The sequence below is a fragment of the Cuculus canorus genome, chromosome 5, assembly GCF_017976375.1.
Source record: "Cuculus canorus isolate bCucCan1 chromosome 5, bCucCan1.pri, whole genome shotgun sequence".
NCBI classification, from domain to species: Eukaryota; Metazoa; Chordata; class Aves; order Cuculiformes; family Cuculidae; genus Cuculus; species Cuculus canorus.
The window spans coordinates 19,216,835-19,233,512 of NC_071405.1; positions in this window are offsets into that span (position 1 = coordinate 19,216,835).

The following is a 16,678-nucleotide window of genomic DNA, read 5'->3' on the forward strand; positions in this document are numbered from 1 at the left end:
AGAGAAAGTCTGTCTTTATCCATATGAAGAAAAGATCTCAGTGCTGGGCTTTTTTCACAAGCTTTGCTCATGTTGTAGGTTTCCATATTGTAACAGCTGGGCTGCATTTTTTCACCATTCCTTCTTAAGAAAAAAAACAGGCATATTCATGGGACCTGGTGCAGATTACAACAGCTCAGAGCAAGTAATCAGCAGCTACAGGGTCAGAAAGAAAAAATCTACTGCTTTGAAATGGCAGAAATTGTCCCCTTCTTTCAGCTAAAGTAGTGCTGTGTACTGATTCCTTTTGGCAGTTTCTGTACTACAAGGTTTTCTTTTAAAATCATATTTATTTTTCCAGCAGCGATTCAGGCAGTTACTTAAAATCCTGCAGCTAAATCAAATATTTAATTTTCATCTAGTGTCAGTGAAAGATAACAGAGCTCGGCAGGTACTCTACATGAACAAATTGAGTTTTGGATTACAGCAAGTACTTCTATATTGTCCTGATAGCAATAAATACAGTGCATCCAGACAATGATAAAAGTTAAAGGGACAATCTTCCTAAGACTGATTTTGTCCTTGCTACTTTACCATGGCATCCAATAGAGCTAGTGGTTATTTGCAATGCACATACTCACTCCACTGGGCTGAATCCCACAGCATGGCATGCAGCAGACATTTGAGAGCGATCTACCCTCACTGCTGGGGTAGTATAGAGCTGAAATGCACACCTACAGGCTAAGCAGTCAGTATTCCATTTCTAGTCTTGTGAAGCCATCCAATTACTCACCATGTAATTACTTAGAAGTCAGTAAATAAAACTCACATGATCAGAAAAATACTGCTTTGTTAGAGAAAGGAGGAATGGGATAAATAGAAAATTAGGGGGTTCCTTTCCAATAGAGAAAAATATTATTTTCAAAGCTTGTATCCATATTTCCTCTCAAGTTCAGGGATGTTTGTCTGGATTAATTTCTAGTTTTAAGCTCCAGGATTACTTACCATCTAAAAAAAGCCTCACATTTGGGCAATGCATCTCAAGTCCTTTTCAACTAATTCAGCTTGCAGCTTCCAGGAGTTGGGCCACCTAGGATTTGCTCTATGTGCTGTTAGCAGCTGGCAGTGTGTAGGGGAATAGAAGCATTATACGAAATCCTGGTAATGGCTGAATCCTGCCTGCCAGCATTAGTAACTTACAAAAAACCAAACTCAAAAGTCAAGCCTAGTCTAGCAAATCTGCTGGCAGTCCAAAGCTGGAATGAACCCAAATTTACCTTCTGCCCTGTGTTTAAAATGACTATTTGAAGACAACTGAAATAATAATTAAAAAAAAAAAAAAATTAGGCAGCACACTGGTGTTGGTGAGAACTTTAGTTCTGTTACCCCCACTACATACAATGCAGAAAAGCCAAACCCCACCACTATAAAAGATATATCTGGCTTAGTACATACATATGAAAACCTTGTGGGTTGTTTTGCTTTGTAATATAACTGCCTAGGAGGCAGAGGGAGAAGATGTGATGCCAGTTTCATTCAAGTTCAGCTAGGTTTTAGGATCTGAAAATCTACTTTAGGTCCAGATAGCTGTAAGGTTACAAAGAAAGGTTTTATAAGGATTTGTTCCCAGCAAACCCTACCTATTTACAAGGGAATGTGCTCACAGTGATCTGTTAAAGGAAGACGACTGGCCTTCTGAAGTTGTGCACATAGGCCATGCAGACCAGTTCCCCACTTCAATGAGTTTCCTCCCAACCCACTTTCTGCTATTGCAGTGGGAAGTGCTTTAGAAGGCAACTTAGCAAGAGAGGACAAACAGAGAAAGTGTAGGCAAACTCTTCAGATTCAGGTTCTAAAGGGAGAACCTATAGATATATAATTCTATCCCTGCCATATTTCTGATCTAAGGTTGAGTGTCCTAAAAAGCTAGGATTATCCAACTACACTTGCAACTCAGCTGAACACGTTTTAGTTCCAGGATTTTTCTTACAATGTTCCATTTCAAATTTCCTTTGCTTTTATTTATCTCTCCCTTGCCTCTCTCTCCTTGGTATTTTTATCAAAGTTTTTCAGGCTGCTATAGCTCCCTATTTTAGGACCCTTTAAATAACCCAGATTTAGAATCTTCTCTCATAAATCAAATACAATATGACAAACCAACACTTTTCTTACGAGGTGAGTCCTCTCCTAGAGCCTGACTTGAGGAGCTGTATAACCCACAGACCAGGTCCTCTGAAATTGGAGTGAATAACTCTAACGAACAATCTCAGCTTTGCATTTCCTGCCTTTTTCCTCATGAAAACATGTATTAATAAACAGATGCTGAGAATCTCCAAAAAGCAGATCACTGTATTTAGCCGGCTGAAGAAAAGGCAGAAGCCTCAGTTTGAACACATGAATCTGAAAACATTTTTAACCTCTGATTTCTCCCGGAGAGCAAAGAAAAAATTCCTTTCTCATATGTGATACTATAAAAATTTTCTCCTCTGCAAGTGTGAAAACACTATGTCATAAGGGAAAGGTGGGAAATTTCTTTGTATGTTCTAATCTACTATGGCATATTTACAGTGTAGATTCTTGGGGTTAAGAGACATCCAGTGCTGCAGGCTTCTTTTGTACTACAAATAGTTGCAAATTATGCAGGGAGACCGATTACCTTGCCTTGGAGCTATTCGGCTCTCCAGGCTAAACAACCACTAACAGAGAGCTACTACAGAAATCAAATACATAGCTGGCTCTTTGCTGGTCTTGACTCCAGGTGGGAAAACCTGTATTCATGTCCACCCATGAGTTTTCAAGGAGGCCTATGGGAAAATAGAGTGGCAGTATAAAGAGAAGGCATGGGAATTATTTTGCAGTGCAGTACGATTCTCTATTTGCTCAGGAATTAAGAGGTAAGATGTAATTAATCACAACTCATTTACTGCTTAACCTTGACAAAGTCCCCAGTAATTGATTCTGTGCTCAAGTTTTCCTGTGCATATATTGGGAATATTAGCTAATGCAAACTTAGGAGTCACCAGATATTTGAAGACCTTTCAGGAACTTTCTGAAGTCAACAACTGGATTGCCTCTCAGAGTTCCCCACTTGCAGCTTATTATCTAAGAGGTAAATCAGTCATTTTACTGTAGCCACATTACTGGGCCTTAAGTAAGAGTTGCAAGGAAGTTATACCCCAGAATTGAGAGCCCTTTCCAATGATCTAATTGTCCCTTCACGGCACAAATGTTGGAACAACCCCCAGGACAAAACCAAAAAGCCTGTGATACATCCCAGTCACTGACCATCACAGCTTTAAGCTGAAGAATTTTGAGGGCAGTTAGCCTGGAGAGTAGCGATGATGAGCAGCTATCATTTTTGTTGAGCAGTATTTGAATCTCTTTATGCGTGAATGCCAAACGTTCTTTTGAAGAGAGGTATTTTAGCTCCCTTTACACTGCATCAATAGCATCAACACCAAAGGTACCAACATATTTGAGCGAGAAGCTAAGGAAATGCTTCTACTACAGAACGCAGCAAAAATATGCATGGGCACATGAATATGGAAAAAGATAAAAGCTCCCACCTTCTTTAAATTTCTTAGTCCCAGCCAGCATGCTGACATGTCTGAAATTGATTTGGTATAAGCAATGTGTTCTTTCAAATTTTGGAAGAAACTATAAGCCTAAAAGATATTCACTACTGCCTTCTTTCCCCTAAATGATATATCAAGCCTTCGCTAAGAACACACGCCTTGAACTGCACCCAGAACTTTTATGTACAAAGATATTAAGAAAAAATAAAACCTCTTCTTGCGTACCTGCGTAGAGATATTTCCACAGCCAAACTCTCAGCTACGTTATGCTGGGAGCACTAGCACAGGAATCAATAATTTGTGCCTGCTGTGTCAGGGGCAGTGTAAATTTACACCCGTGTCAGGTTTGAACTAACAATCAACAATTACTTGGTAAATTAAGGACAGCAGAAGAGTTTACTCTCAAATAAGACTGTTATTAAACAAAAGAAAAACTCAGCTCTGGATGAACTGAACCTATTATTTCTATTTGCACACAGTGCCAAACTAAGGCAGTTTTGTAGAGTTTTAGGGCTTTGATTTAAAAAGACATTCTAGTGACTTCTATTTTCAATTTTGCTAGTGCTGTTTTTGATATTTTGAATGTACAAATCCACACCCTTTCAAAACTTTTCTTCTGTCTTGACAATTCATAATTTGCCCAGCCACCAGTAATAATCAATGACCAAGTCTTTTCCTTGCTTGGATACAAAACCGGATAGCAAGAAGAAGCACGTGTCCCACCACAGTGAACGGCATAGCTCTGCCCAGTCTAACAAAAATAACACTATAGCACTCATACCTGGGAATGTCTCATCTGCTCGAAGTAATGCATACACGTATCTCTTTACTTACCAAAACCAGAAGACAATCCGATCAGGACCTGCTTAATACAAGCAAGTATTTTTTGCTAGCTACATATAAGCTTCACCTTATATCTTCATTTAAAAAACAAAAAAAAAAAACCAAACTATTCTGCCCTGAACCAGGTATTCAGTTGACATTGCGAGAGCTCAAAGGGAGGAGCATTGACTAAATTAAAACTCCACAGAGGGCAGGGATTTAACATATCTGATGAGATTGTCACATGTTCTGGGCTATAGATAAGAGAAACTCAAGATACACCTGTCAGTGCATAAACCAGAAAAGGCACAGATCCAGAGCCTGCTGCCATTCAAAGACAAGTTCCATATTAAGGAAGACAAAAATGAGTGCAAGGAGTTTCCTGTAATGCCTGCCACCTGAAACCCAGGTTCTTATATGATTTCCAAATACTTTTGGTTGCGGCTTAGTGTCTGTTTTACAGACCAATAAGAAAAGCTCTGATATTTTCCATACTCAGAAAGACCCCAAAACTCTAATGGCAGAATCTCACTCCTATTTGCTTCCACTTGACACAAGTGTTGGGTCAGGCTTTTCTGGGAATCTGATCATTTATGAGGTTACCTGTATGGGAGCAGAACTCTTCAGAAAATCAACCCTTTAATGTATGAAGGGCATGAGACATCTTATGATGTATGGGTGTGCACATGTGTTTGGTGATAAGGAGTAAAGGAATACAATGTTTCAATATGTTGTGCCCAAAAAAATTTTAAAAAAGCATTGTCATACAGTTTCACAATCGTCAGTTAAAAATAACAAAATCTGTTGTTCTTATAAATAGAGGGCCCACAAGACAAACAGCAGTACTTCAGTCAGTATATGTGATCAAAGGTCCTGGTAATACTGTCTGGTTTTGTGCCATGGACTACATACTTGGTGGGTCTTCTCTAGGTTGGCAACACATTTTGATGCACTATTTACCCAGGTTTGGGTCAAGGTTATGCCAATTCCACTTAATCTGACCTTTCCTCCACATGCAGCTCAGCAGTGATCAGGACACCCAGACAGCACTCAACAAGGCATTATCAAACTGGCACTGAGAACCAGCGTATAAGACATTGTCCTCTAACCACCTGCTACAAAAATGCAGCAAGAGCTGGCCCGTGCCTGAAGTTCACATGAAGGCCCAGAGTGCCAAGATTGAATTTGTAACAAGCAGGACAAAATTCCCTGCCTGGCAAGAGCTAGTCAAATGCAAGAAAGGAAAAGGGTCTTGTGCAAACTAATATTTTGAAAGAGAGAGGGGAGATACCACCACTCTTGTGCAAGCTTAACAGAAATTCAGTAGTGCCCAGGGTCATCAAGGCTTGCTTGGCAGCAGCCTCCAGGCTTACGTTAAAGGATCTCTAGTGCAATACCAACTCCGACAGCCCTGTTCTGATCGTTGGACCACTGATCATATGAGTTCCTGCAGCTGCCCAGTTTTTCAGAAAAAAAAAATCCCTCCTAGAAAAAGGTCCACAGACCTGAATGCTGCTTAAACAACAAGGGCTACGCGTGCTTGTTGCATGAAAGGCAGAGATCCCTTTTGACATAAATGCATACTGAATTGTCTGGGAATAATGGCAGAACTGGAAGAATTAGTACTGAAACAGAAAGTATCTAGTGTTGCAAGAAATAAAGAATTCTTTTTAAATTACAAAGTCATCCAAAGGGGCAAATATATTTTTCTTGCTTTCTTGAGTTATATTAAAGTGATGGTGGAAAGGAAAGATTCTGGGCTTTTATGGAAATCAGGCAGAAAAGCTGAATAGTTATTGTAAATGTTACAAATATCACCTGCTTTGGCAACTTTAGCACACATTGTTTTTTCTTACTTTAAACAGAGGATAGGCTGACACAAAGCACCATCATGTATGTATCTGAAGCAAAATTTAAGTGAGCAAAGCCTGGGTTATATTTGCAAAATGCTTCCTAGACTATTGAGTCTCATACCTGGCATTTTCAAAATCCTACAACTATCCTAAACCTTATTTATACATCAATGATTTTTAAAATAGATTTGGGGTTAGGGAGTGTGGTCTAAGGTTTAAAGCAAAGGGCTGAGAAACAGGAAATTTGGGAGAATTGGGTTGGATGACAGCCTGGATAAATGCACGTGGTTTGTTTGCATGATTTTCAGTTAATAACAAGGGAGTTCGAGTGTCTCAAAAAACTCAGGAAAGGGAAATAAAGCTTTATCCTACCAGTTATAAAAAAATCAAAAACCTTCATAGGAAGGTAGCTCAGCTTCTAAATAGCAATGGAAAGTAGTTAAGTGCCTTATCACTTAAAATGGGAATGGAGAAAGCCCTAGATAATGTAGAGCAAGAGACAAAGCTGTGCCAGTTTGCAGCAGGACATCTAAAAGAGTTGGGATTTTTTTCCCCTGTGACTGCAGAAGTGCTGTGACATGACAGACAAGAACCAACAAGTGATCAGCTGAGTGTTCCTGTCCTCTCGCTGATACCAACTAATGATTCAGAAAAAGGTGAACAAGATCCCTTGAATGTATTACGGAAACAGTCTAAAACATTCTTTAGCTGTTTTTCCCAAACCTGGTCTTCCATGAGAGAGGGCCTAGAGGCAGACAAGATAACAATATGTCTTGTAATTGTTATCCTACCTAGGGCAAGCTCAGATATTGGTTTTTGCGTTTGTGCACGTGGGCAAATGTCTGATTTCTTAAAGAAAGCTTGGCGAGCTCATAAATAAGTCTTCAGGAATAAGACATCCAATTATTTGAGGTGAAGGGAGGGCTAATTTCATAGCTATTAAACTGTTTCACCGCTGATTCCAAGGCTGTGTCTTTTCTTTGATCTTCTTTGATGATCACCCCCATCCTAAACTGCAGATCAACACAAGCTCCAAGGAGCTGTAAGCAAGAACAATGCTGAGTCTCTCGTGGTTCAGACTATACAGGCAGGGCTTGATCTTAAAGGTGAAAGTGCTAACTCTGGAGTCGAACTGATAGCAGGAGTTTGATTTAAATCTGGTTCTCCTAGTGCCTAACTTTCAGGTATTTTCACATGGTGAATTCAAGCCCTTAAATTAAATGTAAAAGTTGTTTAACGGTTCAGCCAAGCTTTTTTGTTGCAAACCTTAACAATAAAAACAAGCAAGTTATTTACATCACACCAAAATCCTACTGTTTAAGGTCAGCTTACTAATCAGACTTGTGAGCATTGTTGATTAATCACTAAAATATTGTTGCTTAAGTATTATTGCTTAAACTTAAGACTTTCTTTTCAGATATCATTATCCTTATGAGATGGGAACATCAGATTAGTTTCTTCTAAAAATTTTATCTTTTACAGCTTACTTATCTTCACTTTCTGGCATAATTACCTGTATTTTTAATTTCTTTAAATGTCACATTCTAATGTCCTTCGTAAATAGTATACTGAGTGTGTAGAATATAAAAAAACACCTCTCAAAGTATGTCCACTTTATTCACATATTTCTGCAAGAAAATACCATATCCATACTGCAACCCAGATCTGTCTGCTTTCTGTATGTACCCCAACAAACACAACTGCAGGCACACTCAGAGCATGTAGATGCTGTGTACACTGTTAGCATGTCCCTAGAAACACATGCACAGGCTTTTGCACTAAAAACAGATTCCTTGTAAGGCAGTCGTGCAGAACAAGGTGGCTGGGAAAGCAAGAACACATATCTCCAAAGGCTCAAGAAAGAAGATGCTTTTTCAGAGCAATGCAATTACATTTGCCTGTTTAGAGATTCAGGCAGACCACAGAATAAAGGCGGAGGGGGGAAGGTTGGCTTAAAATTAGCAAAGCTCTACAGAAACAGCTAGATAGTCATAACGAATTCAGCTGGCCAAGTGATTGATTTTACCCATAGAAAGAAAAATCTTAAAATAGAGACATGCTGGATGGCACATATTTTCCAGTAGTATTCCTTTAACATTCCCTCGCTTCTTTTGGAAAACTTGCTTTAAAGAAGTCATCCTCCAAGTTCATCCAAGCCCTCATCTTTATGATTAGATAAAGTCCTACCCTGTGGCAAGTACTATCACTGTTCATGTTATGTGGTTGTCTTCCTCAGAAAAATGCTCATCTTCAAGTTTTCAACAGCTTACATGAGTACTATTTTTCCTGAAGTTTCCTTCTTAAGAGATTTTATGTTACAAGTATCAGATGAAATGCTTGGCATGGCCATTCCCTTTATTTAAGACTGATTTTGTCTTTTTGGAGGGAAGGCGGTGTCTCTCTATGCATCTGTGTAGATGTAACTCTATTTTTTACCACACAATGAAACAGTAAAATGTCTTGATATTTTCCACCAAAAAGAAGTAATAACAAAAATCCCAATAACTTTGGGATGAGTTCACTCCAGGAATGTTTCTGAAAAAAAAATCACAGATTATATTTCAAAAGAGAGTAATGAATAATGGAAAGTATGAACTGTGAAGTTGTATTATATCAGTTGTTTTTAGGTTAGCCACATTTAATTTTTAAGCTCATAATTCTTAAGAAATGCTAATCACATGTTAGACTTATTTGTAAATTTACATAATGCCCTGAAGGAGACACTGATTGTTGCATTGTGTGGTGACTCATGAGCATCTCTATTTCAGGCTGCCAGGACTGAGAAAGCAAACTAAGTTGTATGATCTTGTATGAACTGTGATTACATTTCCAGTAGAGTTATCTTCAGGACACTCCACAGCACTTTTTAACAATCTAAGATATGAACAGCAAAAAAAGGGTGATATATATGAGTTTTTAAGCATGAGACTTAACATCCTTTCCTTTCATTCTGTTAAAACTGAAAATTATGCACTCTAAGCGTACATATACACTTAAGCAGGACTATCCTATATTTTGGTTGTCCACTCCATTCAAGATAGATAGTTATTCCAAAAAATGCACACAAAAACCTTTCAAACACTATGTGAAAGTCCTTTTCATTAATAAAGATACTACTACTTCCTAATTTCACTTCCAAATTCAAGTATCACTCACTTTACAGAATAGTTCTTGTTCTCTAAATATAAGTAAACCTGCATGCATACCACATTTAGTAACGTCTGTTTCAAAATTGAATTCTTTATTGCATGTCAATGAAAAAATAAGCCTATAGTAAACTCAAAACTCTATCAAGTGATGCTATCTGTTTTTTTCTTCTACTAACAAGAAAAATACATTTAAAATATATTTAATTAAAGTATTATAAATGAATAAATATATCATGAATGACAAGGTATAGCAATGGACACAATTAAAAATAGTTACTTGGGTTCCTATTTATCTGTCAAGTTTACTGATTTATCTGTTGTCCATAAAAGAACATCGGATGTAATCTAATGAATTTTTAATGGAAGAAAGCTTGACAAAATACTGGCAGATGGTATTTTTGGTAATGATCCAGACTGCAATGATCTCAGTAATTACTTACAGTATCTATTTACCTGGTCTCAAACAAAGGGGAGGAAAAACCTAAAATAATTCAAGTAGCTTAGGCTTCTCTGGCACTGCAAATGTTTCAGTCATGGAGGCAGTTCATTAGCTTCTGTAGCAGGAGAAAACATGAAATTAATTAAAACAGCATAAATGCAGCAGGAAAATCTTCCTCCTCTGCAGTCAGTTTGGGAATGGAAACTTACCTAGTTCTCATGGTCCGCTTTTTTTTTTTTGTTTTCCTGTTGTTGCTCTGAAGTGGTCAGTTCAGTGGAAATTTTGTCCTTTAAAGGAAAAAGTTCTCATAGCACCACTGGACTGCTCCAGCTTGCCTCTTCTCAGGGAGTGGTGATCTGTTTCCAGAACAGGATCAATGAGAATAAGGAAGGCTTTAGGAGTCATGAAGGATTGTTGCATGCCCTGAAAATCTTCTTTTTACCTCACAATGACATGGAATGTGATATAGGGCAACTGTTTTTCTGCTTCCCTCTACAACTCACAGAAACAACTCCAAACAGCTACTGAAAACCACAAGGAGTATCTCCTGACTTTTTCACAGTTGCACAGTTTCTGAAACCTGAAAGAAATACTTCCATTCAGATACTGAATGTCCCATTGAAGGCACAGTTCGATGATCTAAGTAAATACAAATGGAAGCCTCGTGGAGATTTTCATATATACCGAAACATATAATGAGGAAACTCTTGCAATTAACATTATATAGGAAGCCCCATTGGAATAAAAAAAGCCTGTTGAACTTTCTCTCCCAGACTCACCTAATGAGATACTTCCAGTGCTGGGAAAACTTATTTATCTATTGTCTCCAAACTATCCATCCCAATATAAACAGGATACTCCAAACTTCAAATCGGATCAGCACCAGTGTCATACAGTATAAATTAAGAGGTCATTGCAATCTGATCAAGAGGAACTAAGTGTGATGCTGAACGGTTTTGAACGACAAAGAAACAACATTATACTGAGGTACACAGATGTTGGTGACAGGCACGGGAAATATCATGAAAGAATAGCTATGATGTTTACATGTACTTTCAGTCAAGGTACCCAGACTCACTATTGTCAAATTAGTCTGTACTAGTGATGTACTTCTGGTTTAAGCACTTTGAGATGCCCTGGGAGCACAAGTTGCAAAGTTGAGCTATTTTCTATCAAGTATGAACTGCTGTGGACAGTTTTAGCACTGTGAAATCCTGAGCCCCTCACAGTGCCATTCAAGTCCTTCCATAAAGACCTACAAAGATCACTTAGAGAGAACTTCTGCAGCTAGTAAAAATCTGCTGCTCCTTCCGTGGTAATATCAGCTACAAGACTTCATTTTCTAATGAAGCAAGTGCTTTTCATTTACAAGTACAGTCTAATAAGTTCTGGTTTGGTCTAACTTGGAAGGTTTTGTCTAACTTCCTGTGAGACTCCGAGCAAACCTCAGAAGGATTTGTCTTATAAGACATCTGGCCAGATCTAGTGTACAGCACTTTCTGTGCTCAGACCTTCACCATGTGTGAGGCTGGGACGTTGGCTTCATTAGAAGCACATAGGTATTTACAGTGAGTAAAGTGATGCATCAACCCATGGAAATGATACTCACTTCAGCTGAAGTTGATTTGTCTATGATTGAAGTCCTTAACCAACTTTTAGGTCCTTTGTTCAAAGTTTATATTTGGGAAAGGTTTATTATGCCTCAAGAATTCTTTTCTTCATCAGAAAGCAAGATCTTAAGCAGAAGTCATCCTCTTCAGATACTACTATATGAATAATCTATTTCCAAATTATTTTTTTCCCTCTACTATGGACATCATCCTTTCCAGAAAAAAACACTCTTACAAATAAATATCTGGGAGTAGTCAGAGTCTGATTTCTGATAACAAGTTACTTATTAATGATCCTATTTTTTCATTAAATTGTTATTTCATTACATCTGCCTTCACTTGACTTACACAGCTGTCAAATAAGAAGCAAGTCCTGAAAGGTGTTATTTGTTTCTTCCAGATTACCAAGTAGCCCCTTATAGCAACAATGGATATAAAGGTCAAAATCACTAATGGGCAGGTTACAGCAATATTCACAGAACTCAGCAGTCTCCTTTCACGGCTTTTGGGGGTTATTTTTTAACAGGAATTGGATAATTTAGAAATAGTTATTTGTTTGGTAGTTCCAACAGCCTGTCCAGCATACTGTAATGAGTAGTATTTCTCTTAGTACACTTAGATGTAACCTTTTCCCTGGCTTTCCTTTTGGTGTTTTGTTTTGTTCTTTCTTATTTATATTCAAAAGCAGTTTTCAGATATAGGATCCTACAAAACTTACTGTAATAAAAGAAGACAAAGAGGAAGAAAACTGTTAAATACAACTAAATCACAAGGTGAGTTTATTTAGGAAGTTGCTAGATGTTCTTCCATTTGAATTTTCTTTTCCTGTAACAGGTCTTCAGTTGTACCTTTGTTTTTCACCTTTTGTCTTTTGCATGCTCATTGAAATCGGAGCTGTGTGTGTAACTGATGCATTCACAACCATTTATCCAAGTTTCATGTGCCACGTACAGCTCAGCATGCTTTATTCAAGCACACACGTTTTTTAACAGTGCAATTCTGTGCAGACTCAACTGCTGTCCTTGTACTTCTCAAGTTTCTCTCCCCGTTATCATTCTTAAAAGTTGAGTAGGTCATATTGTTTAAGATCTAGTCAGGGTGGCATTGGCTATTATATTAACTACAGTTTTAAGTTTACTTTGTCGAATGTCAAGATTCCACTGTGTATTAATAACCAATATTAAAATAAGAAGACACAGAAGAGGTATATTTTCCCTTATTGTTTATTATAATAGAAGAAAAACAAATCTAGAAAGCACATTTCATGGAGCACCATATGGTAACAAAATTTTGCTGGCTCTCCTACAAAGTGTATTTTTGACATTTAAACAATGACACACACATAGTCAGTACACAAAGGCATCTACACCCTGGTGATCTTATTAACATCCCCAAAGAGACCCCTCTTTCAAATACAGAAACATTAAGGTGCACAGAGGAATGCTAATGTGAGAACATCTGAACGCCAACTGAGTTAATTACTCTTTTGTTAGCGATCTTCATAAGCACACAAGCTTTCATTGTCTCACCCTAATCTTTCTTCTCTGAAGCCTCCAAATTGGGCTCAAAGGGCACTGAATACGGATACAGTGCAGGCACGGTGTAGAGTTGAACAAAACTGGCCAATATTCCCTACCTGATACCTCTTATTGCTTTGGTTATAGTACTGAATGAAAGTCTAAACTCTTATACCTACATTCCACATCACAGAAAAGCCACTTTCACACATACAGGAACATAACCTCCCTCATCATACATGCCTGAACACACAGCACGGATACCTTTTGAGAAGCTTTGTAGGTTTCCCCACCAACATAACCTTCATAAAAATGACTACATTTTGTTTTTCGAAGTGTTCAGACAGTTATACAACAACGTATTTCATAACATATTTCTTTCTTTTTAATAGGGCATGTTTTCCCATTCCCTTAAATTCATGTCATTGTCTACAAAAGCACGAGCAAAATGCTATCATTTTCATCTGTACAAAATGTTTTACATTCATTTTATACAGCGCTAAATTATGACACTAAGCATAGAACGATGTAGAATGATAGCCCAGAATAGCTTTTTACCTTGCTCAAAAAAAAAAAAAAAGTACTGGAAGTTTCCCATACTAATGTTGAGACATAGCATTGGGGTGTCTATTATATACAGTAGCCTTCCAGGATACTTTCAGGCACCTATTTTGTGAGCTATTGCTCAATATGTATGTCACGCTGAAGCACCTCAAGTAATACAGTTTAGTGTCCTCAAACAGTGACAGTAAGAGACAAAAGCAAATACAGCATCACAGCAGACTAGACCAATTCTGAAGTACAATGCTAGCAAGGTAGCAAAATTCCTGCCTGGACCAAAAAACCCTACTGTTTCAATAATGTTGGCTATCTAGCATTTGTCCGCTTCTATCATTAACAGAGGACAAAGCATGAAGTTTAAATTAAAAACACTTCTATAAAATGTTTTAGTTTTGTCAACAAAGAAAAAGGAGAGCTTATATTTCTATCAGTCACTTACAAAAGACTTTTTTTGCCCCTAAGCCCCTTTCTCTTTGAAAAACTTCCCCTGCTTTCTGGCCACAAATTTTCTGGGGAAATCTAAGGATTTGCAAAATGTATTTCTGCCTTGATAATCAGTGAGACGGAACTTTTTTTACATTTTGGGCAGGGTAATGCATTCATATTGCCAAGAAATAAATGAAGTTATTGTATATTTTTTCTTGTGGAAAATCCTTGTGGATTTCCCATTTACAGGAGCCAATTTTATAATTTCTTTATACTGTGGAATGCACAGGCATCCATGAATAACAAGAAAAAAACAATGGAAATTCAAAAGGAAGGGGAAAATGGCCCTGAAAAATAACTGTAATTTAGATATGCAAAACAATATTAACTGACTGAATGACTAATTCAGACTGTCTCCTCCGAGCTAAAGATACGTTTCAACAGCTGTGCTAAACATTTAGCTACCATTTCCCAGATAAACAGTTCAGACTTCAACTGTGTGATGGGGAAAAAGAGAAAGAAAAGACTTATTAGTTTAAGTTTTACAAAGCCTATGGAGCTGCTGTGGATTAATAGTTTCACATGACTGAAGAATAGGATATAATAAGGAAAAGAAGTTGTGCTGGGTATACTAATACATATTTTCACGTGGAGTAACATCTACGCTTCTTTACTGTAACATCACTGTCCGATTCTCACCTGAGTAATAGGACAGTGTAGCAAAACCAGAAGAGATTCAGAGACAGGCAAAGAATATGGACCTGTATAACAATGTGAATTATTGTTTGGCTTATGAAACAAAAAGAAAAAAATTTATGTAAATTTCTAGATAGAGTATATAATAGCTGTCATACAGGAAAAAAATGGGATCAGTGATGTTTATATTGTTTTAGCATACAAGAGCAATAGATGAAAATGACGTTGAAAAGCAGCTAATTTAAATCTGGAAAAAAAAATGGTTTTATTTATTTTTATTTGTTCTGAAACATAATGGGGTTTGATTTTAGTATTCCCTATCTCAAGAAATATTTAGATCTCAAAAATCTCAGTATCTTACAGGGGTGATGAGACATCAACAGTCACATTAGACAAGATAAAAATAATACGGGCTGAAGGTAATGAAAGTTCTAGAAAAAAATATTGCACCTTCCCCTGAAGCATCTGATACAGTCAGAGGTAGGACATTGGATTAAATAAAACATATAGTTTGGCTATGTTACTGTTTCTATGATATTAGGTTTGAGAATGTTAGTTATATATCCCAGTTACTCATGAAAATGTATAACAATCATCCACATTGAGCAATGAGTTACAGTAACATTAATGAACCACAGGACAGAATAATAATAATAATTATTATTATTATTGGTCTGAGACACCACTTATGTGTACATGCATATGTATATACATACATTAAAATATGATATACATATATATGTACACATAAACGCATACATACCTATATACACACAGACAGACATATGCCATCTGAGAAGTGGAGCTCACCAGAAGGTCTGAAGACCATTCTTTACACCCTTCTCCTATATACATCACCAAACTCTGTGTGTGTGTGTGTATGTGTGCAAGAACAAATACACAATAATAAAGGGACGTTGTGAAAATGAAAATATTTATGTATGTATTTTCTGTTCTTGCCAGTGTTAGTATTATTATATTATATTCCTGACAACAGTCTGCATGAGAAATTAAAAGAAGTAATTTGATTTTTGCCACTTACCCTGTTTCTGTTTCATGTTTCTGCCAAAGTTGAGAGAAAACTTGAATAGTCCATCTCCTTATGGGTTTTCATTTATCAGCAGTAATGCGTTAGCTCATTGTAAACTTGCCTTTTCATCAGGCTTGATTAAATAATTCTAGTTGTAGAAATACCTACATTTAATATATACTCTAAGTTGACAATACCTCTTTAAACATAATTAATAATTCCTCAAACCTATTTGTATGAAAATTCTCCCATCTTTTACACTTATTCACTTTAATTTACACTATTTGTCATCCCTGCTTCTCTGGGAAGGCTTTTGAGTACATAAGTGAAACAAATAGACCATCACCTCGTCTGATAGCAAATCTGCAGCTAATTAGTTCTGAGGCTGCAAACAGCTTAACTGCCAGACAAACTAAACCAGGTATAAAATAGTTGCAGGTATCTAAGATAGCAAAAATCAGCATGACTACATTTAACAGGGTAAATGACAGCATAAGTATCCATTTCAATGAGGTAAAGTTGTGTATATATTCCCCCCATCCCCAAAATAAACCTGTAAGGACATTATCTCAAATAAAAAATAAAAGTGAGAAATAAGTTATTTTTAAAAAGCTACAAATGAAATTACCTTTAAGCTTATTGCTGGACAAAAAGAGATTAAAGGGGCAAAGAAACAAAGTAGAGAAGGAGAGAATATTGATAAATGTACGTTGTTAGAACTGAGAACCGAGAGTTGTTTGGCATCAGCTGTGTTTTGTTTCCTGATGCATGCTCTAGATGGTTCTCACTGTTTTGTTACAAATAGTCTGGATTTTTTTAGTTTTCAAATTGTAATGGACTTCTTTGATCACCTTTGTCTTTTTGGTCCAACTCCATAGACTTTAACATCTTTCTGAGCAGGCGCAGGCCTGTATGATGTATGCAAACATATAATTACACAGTTAATAAGCTGTGCAGAGGCATCCATAGAGAGTACAAATACCAACACACAATGTTTCATGTTGATGTAAGCAGCCAGTCT